We start from the raw sequence: 13,338 nt of genomic DNA, 5'->3' as shown, positions 1-13,338 counted from the left end.
TTCACCATTGCAACGGAAAGAATAAAATACTTAGGAATATATCTACCTAAAGAATCTAAAGACCTATATATAGAAAACTATAAAACACTAGTGAAAGAAATCAAAGAGGACACTAACAGATGGAGAAATATACCATGTTCATGGATTGGAAGAATCAATGTAGTGAAAATGAGTATACTACCCAAAGCAATCTATAGATTCAATGCAATCCCTATCAAGCTACCAACAGCATTCTTCACAGAGCTAGAACAAATAATTTCACAATTTGTATGGAAAAACAAAAAACCTCGAATAGCCAAAGCGATCTTGAGAAAGAAGAATGGAACTGGAGGAATCAACCTACCTGACTTCAGGCTCTACTACAAAGCCACAGTTATCAAGACAGTATGGTACTGGCACAAAGACAGAAATATAGATCAATGGAACAAAATAGAAAGCCCAGAGATAAATCCACGCACATATGGACACCTTATCTTCGACAAAGGAGGCAAGAATATACAATGGATTAAAGACAATCTCTTTAACAAGTGGTGCTGGGAACTCTGGTCAACCACTTGTAAAAGAATGAAACTAGAACACTTTCTAACACCATACACAAAAATAAACTCAAAATGGATTAAAGATCTAAACGTAAGACCAGAAACTATAAAACTCCTAGAGGAGAACATAGGCAAAACACTCTCTGACATACATCACAGCAGGATCCTCTATGACCCACCTCCCAGAATATTGGAAATAAAAGCAAAAATAAACAAATGGGACCTAATTAACCTTAAAAGCTTCTGCACATCAAAGGAAACTATTAGCAAGGTGAAAAGACAGCCTTCAGAATGGGAGAAGATAATAGCAAATGAAGCAACTGACAAACAACTAATCTCGAGAATATACAAGCAACTCCTACAGCTCAACTCCAGAAAAATAAATGACCCAATCAAAAAATGGGCCAAAGAACTAAATAGACATTTCTCCAAAGAAGACATACACATGGCTAACAAACACATGAAAAGATGCTCAACATCACTCATTATCAGAGAAATGCAAATCAAAACCACAATGAGGTACCATTTCACACCAGTCAGAATGGCTGCGATCCAAAAGTCTACAAGTAATAAATGCTGGAGAGGGTGTGGAGAAAAGGGAACCCTCTTCCACTGTTGGTGGGAATGCAAACTAGTACAGCCACTATGGAGAACAGTGTGGAGATTCCTTAAAAAACTGGAAATAGACCTGCCTTATGATCCAGCAATCCCACTGCTGGGCATACACACTGAGAAAACCAGAAGGGAAAGAGACACGTGTACCCCAATGTTCATCGCAGCACTGTTTATAATAGCCAGGACATGGAAGCAACCTAGATGTCCATCAGCAGATGAATGGATAAGAAAGCTGTGGTACATATACACAATGGAGTATTATTCAGCCATTAAAAAGAATACATTTGAATCAGTTCTAATGAGGTGGATGAAACTGGAGCCTATTATACAGAGTGAAGTAAGCCAGAAAGAAAAACACCAATACAGTATACTAACGCATATATATGGAATTTAGAAAGATGGTAACAATAACCCTGTGTACGAGACAGCAAAAGAGACACTGATGTATAGAACAGTCTTATGGACTCTGTGGGAGAGGGAGAGGGTGGGAAGATTTGGGAGAATGGCATTGAAACATGTAAAATATCATGTATGAAATGAGTTGCCAGTCCAGGTTCGATGCACGATACTGGATGCTTGGGGCTGGTGCACTGGGACGACCCAGAGGGATGGAATGGGGAGGGAGGAGGGAGGAGGGTTCAGGATGGGGAACACATGTATACCTGTGGCGGATTCATTTTGATATTTGGCAAATCTAATACAGTTATGTAAAGTTTAAAAATAAAATAAAATTAAAAAAAAATAAAAAAAAAAATAAAAAACAATGGAAAAAAATACCATTCATATATGTATATGACTATATCATATATATGTGTGTATATATATATAATGAACTTATATAGTACTGAATGAGTTTTCTTAGTATTTGTTATCACTCTGAATAAACTTGACTCTCTGTATGCACAAAATGGAGTACTTAATGTTGAAATTCAGTTCAATAAACATTCATTTAGTGTCCATATGGGAAGGTCTATGCTGGGTGTTATGATATGCAAAGATACAAGACCTGCTGGAACTTAAAGTTTATTGGGGAAATCAGGCATGTGAATAACAATTAAAACTAATAAGTATAACATAAAATGTTCTATCTTTGTGACTATAAATGCGTTGTTTAACATCTATGATCCTCAGTTTACTTATTTGCAAGATAATGGAAGTAGAGGAACCCATTTCAGATTATTTTTATGAGAATAAAATAAGATAACATATATAAAGTTCTTAGTGCATGACCTATTAAAGTCATTCAGCAATGATATCTATTACTAGTAAAATCACAGAAATCAGGTACTACATTGGGCTTTCCACTTACTAGCAATGAGTTTTCATAAACTCTGAGGCTGTTTTCTGACCTGTAACCTGCAAATTATATTTTATAGAGCTGAAGAAGTGAAGTGAAAGTCGCTCAGTTGTGTCCTACTCTTAGCCACCCCATGGACTATACAGCTCGTGGAATTCTCCAGATCAGAATACTAGAATGGGTAGCCTTTCCCTTCTCCCAGGGATCTTCCAAACACAGGGATCAAACCCAGGTCTCCGGCATTGCAGGTGGATTCTTAACCAACTGAGCCACCACGGAAGCCCAAGAATACTGGAGTGGGTAGCCTATCCCTTCTCTACAAGATCTTCCCAACCCAGGGACCAAACCAAGGTCTCCTGCATTGTAGGAGGATTCTTTATCAGCTGAGCTACCAGGAAAACCCTATTTATAGAGCTGAATGAAGGTTAAATAAGATAAGGTGTGTGGGGGAAAAAAAAATCCTGATATATAGCAAGCATTGATGAAAAGAAAGAAGGAAAGAAAGGTGGGGGGAGGGGGCAGAAGAGGGAAAATAGGGACTTTCCTAGTGGTCCAGTGGTTAAGACTCCATGCTTCCAACCCATGAGGCACAGGTTCCCTTGATCAGGGAACTAAAATCCACACATGATACATGCCACGTGGCCAAAAAAAAAAAAAAAGAAAAATAATAAAAGTGCTAAAGTTGTATCAGTTTTCTATGATTGTATAACAAGTCACTCCAAAAACATAGTGGCTTAAAACACCTATTATTTCACAGTTTTGGTCAGGAAGCTAAGTACAGTGTACCTGGGTTCTCTCACAAGAGAGGACACTTGCAAGAGAACAATTACAGAGTTGGCTTGGTCTGCCGTCTTTACAAGGCCAACTGTGGAAGGATCCACTTCCAAGCTCACTCACATGCTGGTTGGCAAGACTTAGTTCTTCACTAGATATTGGACTGAAAACATCAGTTTGTTGCTGGTTGTTGGCTGTCAGCCGCCCTGAGTTCTTTGCCAAGCAGGTTTCTCCATAGGACTGCTCACAACATGACAACTTGCTTCATCAGAAGAAAGAGCCAGAGGAAAAGCAAGAGAGAGAACAAGATGGAAGTCACAGACTTTTTTAACCTGATCCCAGAGGTGGTTATCTCCTCACTTTTGCTGTATTCTATATAAATATTTGAAGCAAGTTATTAAATCTGGGCTTTACACAAAGATAAGAAATTACAGAAGGGTTGAATGTCAGAAGTCAGGGATCATTGAGGGGGTCATTTTAGACTTTGCTTAGCAGAGGCATTCACATAGTGGTTAGGTGCATAGACTCTAGAGCCATACTGCCTGCATTCAAGTCCTGCCTCAATTACTTAATAACTTCTCATTCAGAACAAGTTATTTAACCTCTTTATTCCTCTGTAAAGGGTGGAAGAAAATAAGTCCTACATTAGGAGTAAATAAGTTAATACGTGTAAAGTTTTTAAACAGAACCAAAACAAAGTGAGAGACTTCCTAGATAGCTTAGTGGGAAGGAATCCACCTGCCAACCCACTCCAGTACCCTTACCTGGAAAATTCCATGGATAGAGGACCCTGGAGGACCACCGTCCATAGGGTCACAAAGAGTTGGACACCACTTAGCACGCACACAATGCAAAAAAGTACAAAGTAAATTCTCAGTAAATATTAGCTTTTGCTGTTGTCATGTCATGTCATGGTTACAATTGCAAAAAAAATAGAGGCAAAGTACCAAGTCACAGAATGATGGAAAATAAAGGAGCAGAATTGCTCAATTGAGTCTATTTTTGTAAAACATCTCACCAAGGCATCATGAGAAGATGGCGTCCGGAAACAAGGCCTGCGAACTGGGAAGTACACTATGTTTTGTTGTAACAGGAAGTCACATGGGGGCAGGGAGGCAAAACTTCCCCACTGCCTCGTAATGGAATAAGCCATACCACCATAGGCAAAGAGCTTTCCTGGTAATTACTCTGAGGCAAGTCCACAATTTAATTAAATAGATTAAATCAGAATATTGCACCCTTCCAGGCTTCCCAGGGGGTGCTAGTGGTAAAGAACCCACCTACCAATCCAGGAGCCGCAGGAGACGTGGGTAGGGAAGATGCCTGGATCAGGTAGATCCCCTGAATGAGGGCATGACAACCCACTCCAGTATTCTTGCCTGGAGAATCCCATGGACAGAGGAGCCTGGCGGGCTACAGTCCATCAGGTTGCAAAGAGTCAGACACAACTGAAGTGACTTAGCATGCATGCAACCCCCTTCCTCAGAAAAGAAAATCTAGAAATATGGGAGAAGCTGTTGCAGTTTTTATAAATGGTAAAAGTTGTTAATTCTGCAGTGAATTTTATACATGTTTTTATCACAGCAGAGAAATCGTGTTATTTCCAGCTTCTCTTTTTATTGCTAGTAAGCCTCACAGAATTACAACTAGTGAAATATTCCCCATTTCTCTTGGGTGGTAATGAATTTCCCAGTGGAAAAGGAGTTGTTTCTTGTTCTCAATACATTAAAAACTTAAATATTTGGCTATGCTGTAGCATAATATTTTTTAAATTGTCTAATCAAGATTGTGTTTTATATGCTAAAAATAATCCAGATATAGTTTTTTCCTATGCTAACAGATAATTATATAGGTAAAGAGGACTCTTCCCAGGAAATAGTCTAAAGTTCTCATTTTAAAGATGAGCTGAGACCAGAAGGCTATGAAAAATGCCCAAACTACACAATTTGGAACCCTAGTGCTTGTGCTTGTAACAATAACATCCAGCCTGGGTCAGACCCTCTTCCAGATCCTTCCCATGTCTATCTCACCTAAATTTCACTCCAACTTATTTATCTTCTTTACAGGTTGAGCAAGTGAGGCTGGGAAACACAACCATCCAGAACTTTAGTCCCCTTCTGTCTCCCTGAGGCACTCCAGTTCAAGATAATGCTAGTTCCCCAAACTCTAATGCTGGAAGAATTGCTAATGAAAAAAGTTTTCATGGTCCAGTAGCAGTTTTGGCTGCAAGTGTAACAAGTGAGTCTTAGCTTAACACTGAGGAGAGAAGAGAATGAATAGTTCTTGACCACCTGCGCTCATTTCATCTCATTTTCTCCTCATAGCAAACTAAGATATATAGGTCTTTTAAAAATGTAGCTCAGAAAAAGTTAAAAAAATTTTTTTACTCAAACTGACACAAGTTAAATTGAAACTCATGCCTAATTCACTGTAGATTACAGTTTTTATATTTTCTCAGTACAACTGCATTTTTGAGGTAGAATTCTGGGCAGAGTTCACAGCATAGATGGGAGAGGATATCATTGCATATTACAGTAGACGAATAGCCTTTGGTTTAGTAATCCCTTTATTGGGAATATTACCAAGAGCAGGTTAGTGATGGATTATACTCCACCTAATTGGCTAACAAGTGGATACATTTTGATATATCATGATTATTGGTGGGTGATTATACCTGAGCAGTCATATAAAAGGAAGAGAAAGCCTGTGCTGTAACTTAGCACTGAAATAAAGGCTCCCTAAATTCCAATCTGTAAGCAAAGGCAGATACAACTAATCTCTTAGGACAGCCTCTGGTGTAGGCAGACAATCTGGCACTGATGCAAACACCCCCATACATCCCACATTTGTGTGCTGAGTCAAAATGCTATGGGAATATAAATTCCTACCCAGCAGACTCTGGGGTCCGTGCTTGCTTTCAGAGATCATTTTATAAGGTACTGTCCCAATTCTCCGTTTCTACACTAATGGGCAGATTGCCTTACAAGTACAAATCATTATCAAAATAGACCAGGGATTTGACAGTACCTTTCATCAGCAATTTCAAATGCACTAGTTGGATGCTAGTAAAATGAATCAACCTTTTCCTAAAAGCAGGTGAGCTGAGATACAAGTTAGCTTCTGGAAAAGGCAAGTGTAAATGAGGCCAACCGTCCTCTGAACTGAAGAGGGAAAAAAGGGGTATTTTTAATGTAGAAAGGTGTTACTTTTCTCCATTCCCCAAAGCAGTTCTTAAAATTCATATTTCCTTTTTTTAATCCTCTTTCAGCTTTCTTGCTTATTTAAAAAATGCCAGAATATGAGTGTTAGATTTAAATACCTCCTTAAAAAGTTATATAAGTAATTGCATTACAGGAATGTCCAATTGAGACTTTGCAAGTAAAGTAAAACAAAACAAAAACAAGCAACATTTCTGAGTCCCATAATACGCCAGGTGCTGTGCTATGAAGTTCATATATGAGCCTGAGTGTAAAATGGAACATTTACTGTTGTCTGAGCATTTTGGCTAAAATTATATACTAACAGACAATGGGAGATAAGTCCCTCTGGGTTCTGAAGGCAGCAGTAAAGGAGGCATGTTATATAGTGGGCACACCAGTCCTTCAACCTTCAATTTATCTCTCCATCCAAATCATGTAAGGTAAGATGAGGAACTGCTAGCCTAGCTGGGAGTGTGTCCACTTCTTCCTAGTGGGAGAGAGGAGGTAGGTGGTTTTCTCATGCCTGCCAGCCAAGAGGCCCAGAGCAACACTCACAGACATCTAAAACACCTGGAAAAAGAGAAGATGGACATCTCCCTCCAAGGCTGGATGCTCGATGACCTAGCAAAACCCACAGGCCCAGCTCAGTGCTGTCATGAGAGTACAGTGTGGGCATAAATGCCTGAGGATCTTGACATATGTCCTCTAGAGTTCGGTCCTCAATCAAGATCAGTATCTGCTTCAGAAAATTCTGATGGTGGGAGCATGACTAGAGATGCTTTAGAGCATAAGACAAGAGGATAGCAATAGAATGACTGCACATGTCTGCATTTGTCATGGAAGAAATGAAGGAGTCTTTGGAGGCCAGTTGGATTCCACAGAAGATAACCAGCTTAAGCCATACTACTGAGACTCCTCAAGACAAAAGGGTACTATAGGTATCTTGGGGTGAACTGCTATACAACTGGTAGACTGGTTAGTGAATGCCACAGACCAGGTATTGAATGCATCATTTATATTAGCAGCTGCCCAGTGTGGAAGTCTCGGATGGGTATTTAATCACTCACACATTTGTGCCTTACACAAACAGAAGCATTTAATAATTTGCCAAGACAGAGGGAATGACAAGTAATGTAAGCCAAGATAAAACTTCATACAGGACAAGATAAGTAAAAATAACTTTGACCATTTTCCTCCTCTTCTTCTTAACCCTGGAGGAGTTGGAGGATGAAAAGTGGGGGAGTTAGAGAATAAAAGAAATATTGAGGAATACGAAAAGCAGAAACCATGCTATCTCCCCAGAATAGATGGAATGAAATTGGGACCAAAGTTTAGAATTTAGATTTAAGTCTATATGAAACTTTTTAATTGCCTGAAATTTAATCTTTATTATCAAAGTGGAATTAAGATGAGCTCTAGCTGTAATGTCTTGCCTAAATATTATTGAACTAAGGAAAGTACAACAGAGCATGTTTGAAGACTGTAGAAAAATAAAATACTTTCCTGATTGAGCCAAACCACGTTCAGCCTAATCAATAAATCAGTCACGTGGTTTTGCCTTATACTGACTTCACGACATCCCTGTTACATAAGGTTGACTGCAATAGAGCAATTCATCCAAGTGTACATGCTTTGTCAATAATTTCTCGAGGGTTCACACCAAGGTCCTTCTTATCCCCAATTCTCTTCTTTTCCAATTATACAATGGAATCCATAAAAAGAGAGATATGAAATAAAACCTGGAATATCTAGAATTTAGACCTATGTGAGCAAGTGGCTTTGAGAGGTATTTGGAGAAGTAAGCAAGGAAAATCATAAGAAGTTCATTAGTGAAAGTCACTCAGTTGTGTCTGACTCTTTCATACATCATATAATAAGACTTTATTCTGTCCTCATCTTATTCTTTCAATTCCCTGATGGCTTGAGGGGTAAAGAATCTGCCTGCAATGCAGGAGACACAGGAGATGCAGGTCTGATCCCTGGGTCAGGAAGATCTGCTGGAGGAGGAAATGGCAACCCATTCCAGTATTCTTGCCTGGAAAATTCCATGTACAGAGGAGCCTGGTGGACTCCAGTCCATGGGGTCTCAAAGAGTCAGACACAACTGAGCACATGGCATACATGTAAACTAGGTATGGGACAGGAAGAGAGAAGGGTCAGATGTGGCAGAAGGGGAGGAGATATTCCAAGAAGAGCAAACAGCAAGAGCTCACAAGACTTGTGGGTCTCCCTCTTCACTTATTCTTTCTTCCTAACTGAAATACCACCCCCATTGTGCCTTCACCCATCACATCCATAACTCATATTTGCAGTGAAGTTTTTCTGGCCTTCCCAATCAGGGTTAGGACTTGGCTCTCTGATTTCACAGTTCATAGTACTTTAAACCACATTGTTATTCTTTAATTTTATGTCCTCTTCTCCATAATTTTATATCTTCTCTGAAGATAGTATCTGTCTTCAGATCCTGTTTAAGCAGTAGTGAATATGTGTTCTATTCACCCTTAAATATCCTGTAGCAGCAGAGTATCTGACACATTGTTGTTGTTGACTATAAGAATGAATGGGTAGGGAGGGGGTAGGAGGAAGGGTGAAGACATGAATTTAAAATTACTGAGGCAATTAAATTCATCTGTGAAAAGCAAAATCTCCTTTTAGAATTCAAAACCAATGAATTCAGATGTTATTCCAGGAAAATTAGGCATATGTTTCGTTCGTTGGTTGGTAGACTATAAAGTTTTAGAATCACAGTGTAATACAGCATCTATCTGCCCATGTTCTAAAGCTTGGATGATGTGATCTCCTCTGTCAAGTTTCATTTGAATTAAAAATGCTCTGCATGTAAGTGAATTAATATAATATCCAATTACATGTTGTGGTAGTCAAAATCATGTCTCTCCCAAAAGATGCTCATGTCTTCATCTCTGAGCTCCGTGAATATGTCATGCTGCTGCTGCTGCTGCTGCTAAGTCGCTTCAGTCATGTCCGACTCTGTGCGACCCCAGAGATGGCAGCCCGCTAGGCTCCCCCATTCCTGGAATTCTCCAGACAAGAACACTGGAGTGGGTTGCCATTTCTTTCTCCAATGCATGAAAGTGAAAAGTGAAAGTGAAGTCACACAGTCGTGTCCCACTCCTAGCGACCCCATGACTGCAGCCCACCAGGCTCCTCCGTCCATGGGATTTTCCAGGCAAGAGTTCTGGAGTGGGTTGCCATTGCCTTCTCCGATAGGTCATGCTATATAACAAGAAAGGATTAAATTGGCAGATGAAATTGCCTAAAACCTAACCATCCCAGCACAAACTGGATGTCCAGACAAAAGCATGCTGACTCATTTCTTTTTCTTCTGTGCAATATCTCACTGATGGCATCTTAAGCCCTCTATGATCTTTCTTATTGTTGTTACAGCCCTCTGAGAACGTTTGCTCTTACTCGAGACAGTAACCTATAATATCCTGTCATGGTTCAGGTTGCTTTGTGGTCCTGTTGGGAAACCTTTTTCATCATTTAGGTTCCACAAAGTACCATCTCTCCAGTTGGGTGGAATAAAAAGGTTGGCAGGAAACGACCTGAGTAGAAACACTGTGTCCGGTTCCTGTCTCTCACTTCCCATTCATGCCCACTCTTTTCTCCCATAAGCATCTCGAATGTGTGAGTTACAACTCTCTCTCACCACCTCTTTCCAACAATGCAAAATGTATCACATTTAAAACCTTAGCATCTTCTATAACCAAGTGCCCACAGTCATTCTATGTGCAGTAGATGGTGAATCCTCAGAGAGTATATATTCTAGAGTTTGTGGGAATAGAACAATTTTATGACAGTGAAATATCTGAGCATTTTCCCCAACACACTTCTGACCTTTACACTGAGACAGACATTTCGGTGGTAATGAAATCCTTAGTCTCTATTGACAGGAAAAGCATTTACAAATGACAATTTTTATCACATAGTAAATTGTCCCAAATGCAGCTAAGGCTAATAGTACTTTTGCCAAGTAGAAGTCTCAGAATTGAGCTTAAGCTGCAGATAAAATCTTTAAAAATAAAATAAATAAAGTAAAAACAGCAAAGCCATCCTGGGCACTTAATTCACTTTCTGCCATCTCCTCTGAGGTTCAAATACTGAAAGATGCTTTATGCCTAAAGAAATGGCTCCCTTGCCATGAATGGGATGCCTCAGTGTAACAAATTCCATTTCCTTCATAAAGGCCTCCATGAGTTTCCACTGAAAGCAGATCAGTATAGCGTCACTCTATCTGTATCTCTCACACTGCACTTTATACTTTGGTTATTTATGAATGTGTCTTATATCCCCTATTAAACTTCATTTTCCTTTTGGCATAGGGACTTAACATGTGATGGCAGTGATGGAAAATAAATTTGGGGATAGTTAGTGACTTTGGGATGAACATGTACACACTACTATGTTTAAAATGGATAACTGACAAGGACCTAATATATAGCACAGGGAACTCGGCTCAATGTTATGTGGCAGCCTGGATGTGAGGGGAGATTGGGGGAGAATGCATACATGTATATGTTTGGTTGAGTCCCTTTGTCGTTCACCTGAAACTATCAAACATTGTTAATTGGCTATAGGAAAGTGAAAGTCGCTCAGTCGTGTCTGACTCCTCGCCATCCCACAGACTATACAGTACAGGAAATTCTCCAGGCAATAATACTGGAGTGGGTAGCCATTCCCTTCTCCAGGGGATCTGCCCAACCCAGGGATTGAACCCAGGTCTCCCACATTACAGGCGGATTCTTTACCAGTTGAATCACCAGTTCAGTTCAGTTCATTTGCTCAGTCGTGTCCAACTCTTTGCAACCCCATGAATCGCAGCACGCCAGGCCTCCCTGTCTATCACCAGCTCCCAGAGTTCACTCAAACTCACGTCCATCGAGTTGGTGATGTCATCCAGCCATCTCATCCTCTGGCGTCCCCTTCTCCTCCTGCCCCCAATCCCTCCCAGCATCAGAGTCTTTTCCAATGAGTCAACTCTTCGCATGAGGTGGCCAAAGTACTGGAGTTTCAGCTTCAGCATCATTCCTTCCAAAGAACACCCAGGACTGATCTCCTTCAGAATGGACTGGTTGGATCTTCTTGCAGTCCAAGGGACTCTCAAGAGTCTTCTCCAACACCACAGTTCAAAAGCATCAATTCTTTGGTGCTCAGCTTTCTTCACAGTCCAATTCTTACATCTATACATGACTACTGGAAAAATCATAGCCTTGACTAGATGGACCTTTGTTGGCAAAGAATGTCTCTGCTTTTTCCAGGGAAACCCTAAATTGGCTATCTTAAAATATAAAAGTTAAAAGAAAACTTTTAATTAAAAATTTTTTTAAATCATGATAATATGCTCCTCAGAGTAAATTAATGCTTTTTAAAAGACATTATAAATGGAATAGCTAAATATAGAGAATTCAATAAATTAGATATTTTTCTGGCTCTATATAGTGGATAAAATGTGTGTGCTTGTATGTATGTGTGAGATCAGTTATATTCAGGTATAATCCAAACTATTGGAAGCAAGAATTATTTGAAATATTGGCTCAAACTATGGATGTTCTCAGAATGAGGTTATTGGCATTTGGGCCATCTGGAAATGGTAATATATATATAATAAGCTTAGCATTGGCTATAGTGTATTAAGAAACAAAGTTTCTTAAAAAAATAAGTTTTGCTTTTTTGTTTCTAAAACAATAAAATAAGTTTTGGTTGTAGGATTAAGAGACTCACTTCCAAGATATTGCTGAACAATTAATTGAGTACTTAATCTTCAGAAGATCCTTGTGACTTTTGGGGCTCGCGTTATCCTTTTTCTGCTATAGGTATTTTAGTCAGAATTGGGGGAGCTACTCAAGTGTCTATTATCTACACAATGATGATCTGCATTCATTTTTCATTAGAATATACTTAGTTTTTTTTTTTTTCTAATTGATGTATGTAATCTATACTCTTCTGTTGCTACCAGACATGGTAGAAGACCCAATTACACCTTTTAGGCTAAGTTATTTCAGTTGTGTCCGACTCTTTGCAACCCCATGGGCTGTATCCCTCCAGGCTCCTCTGTCCATGGGGGTCCTCCAGGCAAAAATCCTGGAGTGGGTTGCTGTACCCTCCAGGGGATCTTCCCAACCCAGGAATTGAACCCAGGTCTCCTGAGGCTCCTAGCATTGTGGGTGGATTCTTTTACCATTGAGCTACCAGGGAAGCCATCTCTTTTACATGATATATTTAAATGTGAGTTAAAACCTGGATTCCTTAGTCCTTTGGCATATATGCTGGTGGTCACCAGATTAACTCCCAAGGAGAGATTATCATAGAAGATGTCTGGGGACAAGTGTCTCCTGCAAACAGCTTAGTGACAGGCTTTTAGCCCTGTTACTTCTAGTTGTAACTCTGATAGGAAGAACTGAAACTCAGAGAAGACCACTGAATTATTATAGTGAGAGAAATTGTTGTTGCTGTTGTTCTTGCAATTATTTTATTTATTTTTTTTTGCAATTATTTTAATCATATACTCTTTGTTCAAAATGAGGCCTTTTGAACTGGCAAGGGGAATCCTTAACTTAGTTCCTATGGTGCAATTGACTAGTAATAAAATTGATTTATTCTCCATAAGCCAGAGAGGTCTCTGCCTTTACCTGCCCTCTAGTTCCCCCAACGGACATGGTTTTCAAGACAGTCCTAGTATTATCATACAGGTAAGATACGTTTGAAGATATTGATTTGCAGACTCTTGTTTTCTGGTGTAGTTGAACTTGTATCTGATTTTTTAATGGTTTATGAACTATTAAGTGAAAAATGAATTTATTGGAGAAATGTTATATTACTTGTTTCTGTTTCTCTCCTAGTGCTTTGAATCTGGTCAAAATTGATTAATAATATGTTGGATAAATAAATGAAC

Source organism: Bubalus kerabau, chromosome 15 (genome assembly GCF_029407905.1).
Source record: "Bubalus kerabau isolate K-KA32 ecotype Philippines breed swamp buffalo chromosome 15, PCC_UOA_SB_1v2, whole genome shotgun sequence".
In the NCBI taxonomy this organism is placed as follows: domain Eukaryota; kingdom Metazoa; phylum Chordata; class Mammalia; order Artiodactyla; family Bovidae; genus Bubalus; species Bubalus kerabau.
The sequence above is the reverse complement of the archived record's forward strand: the minus strand, read 5'-3'. Positions refer to the sequence as shown.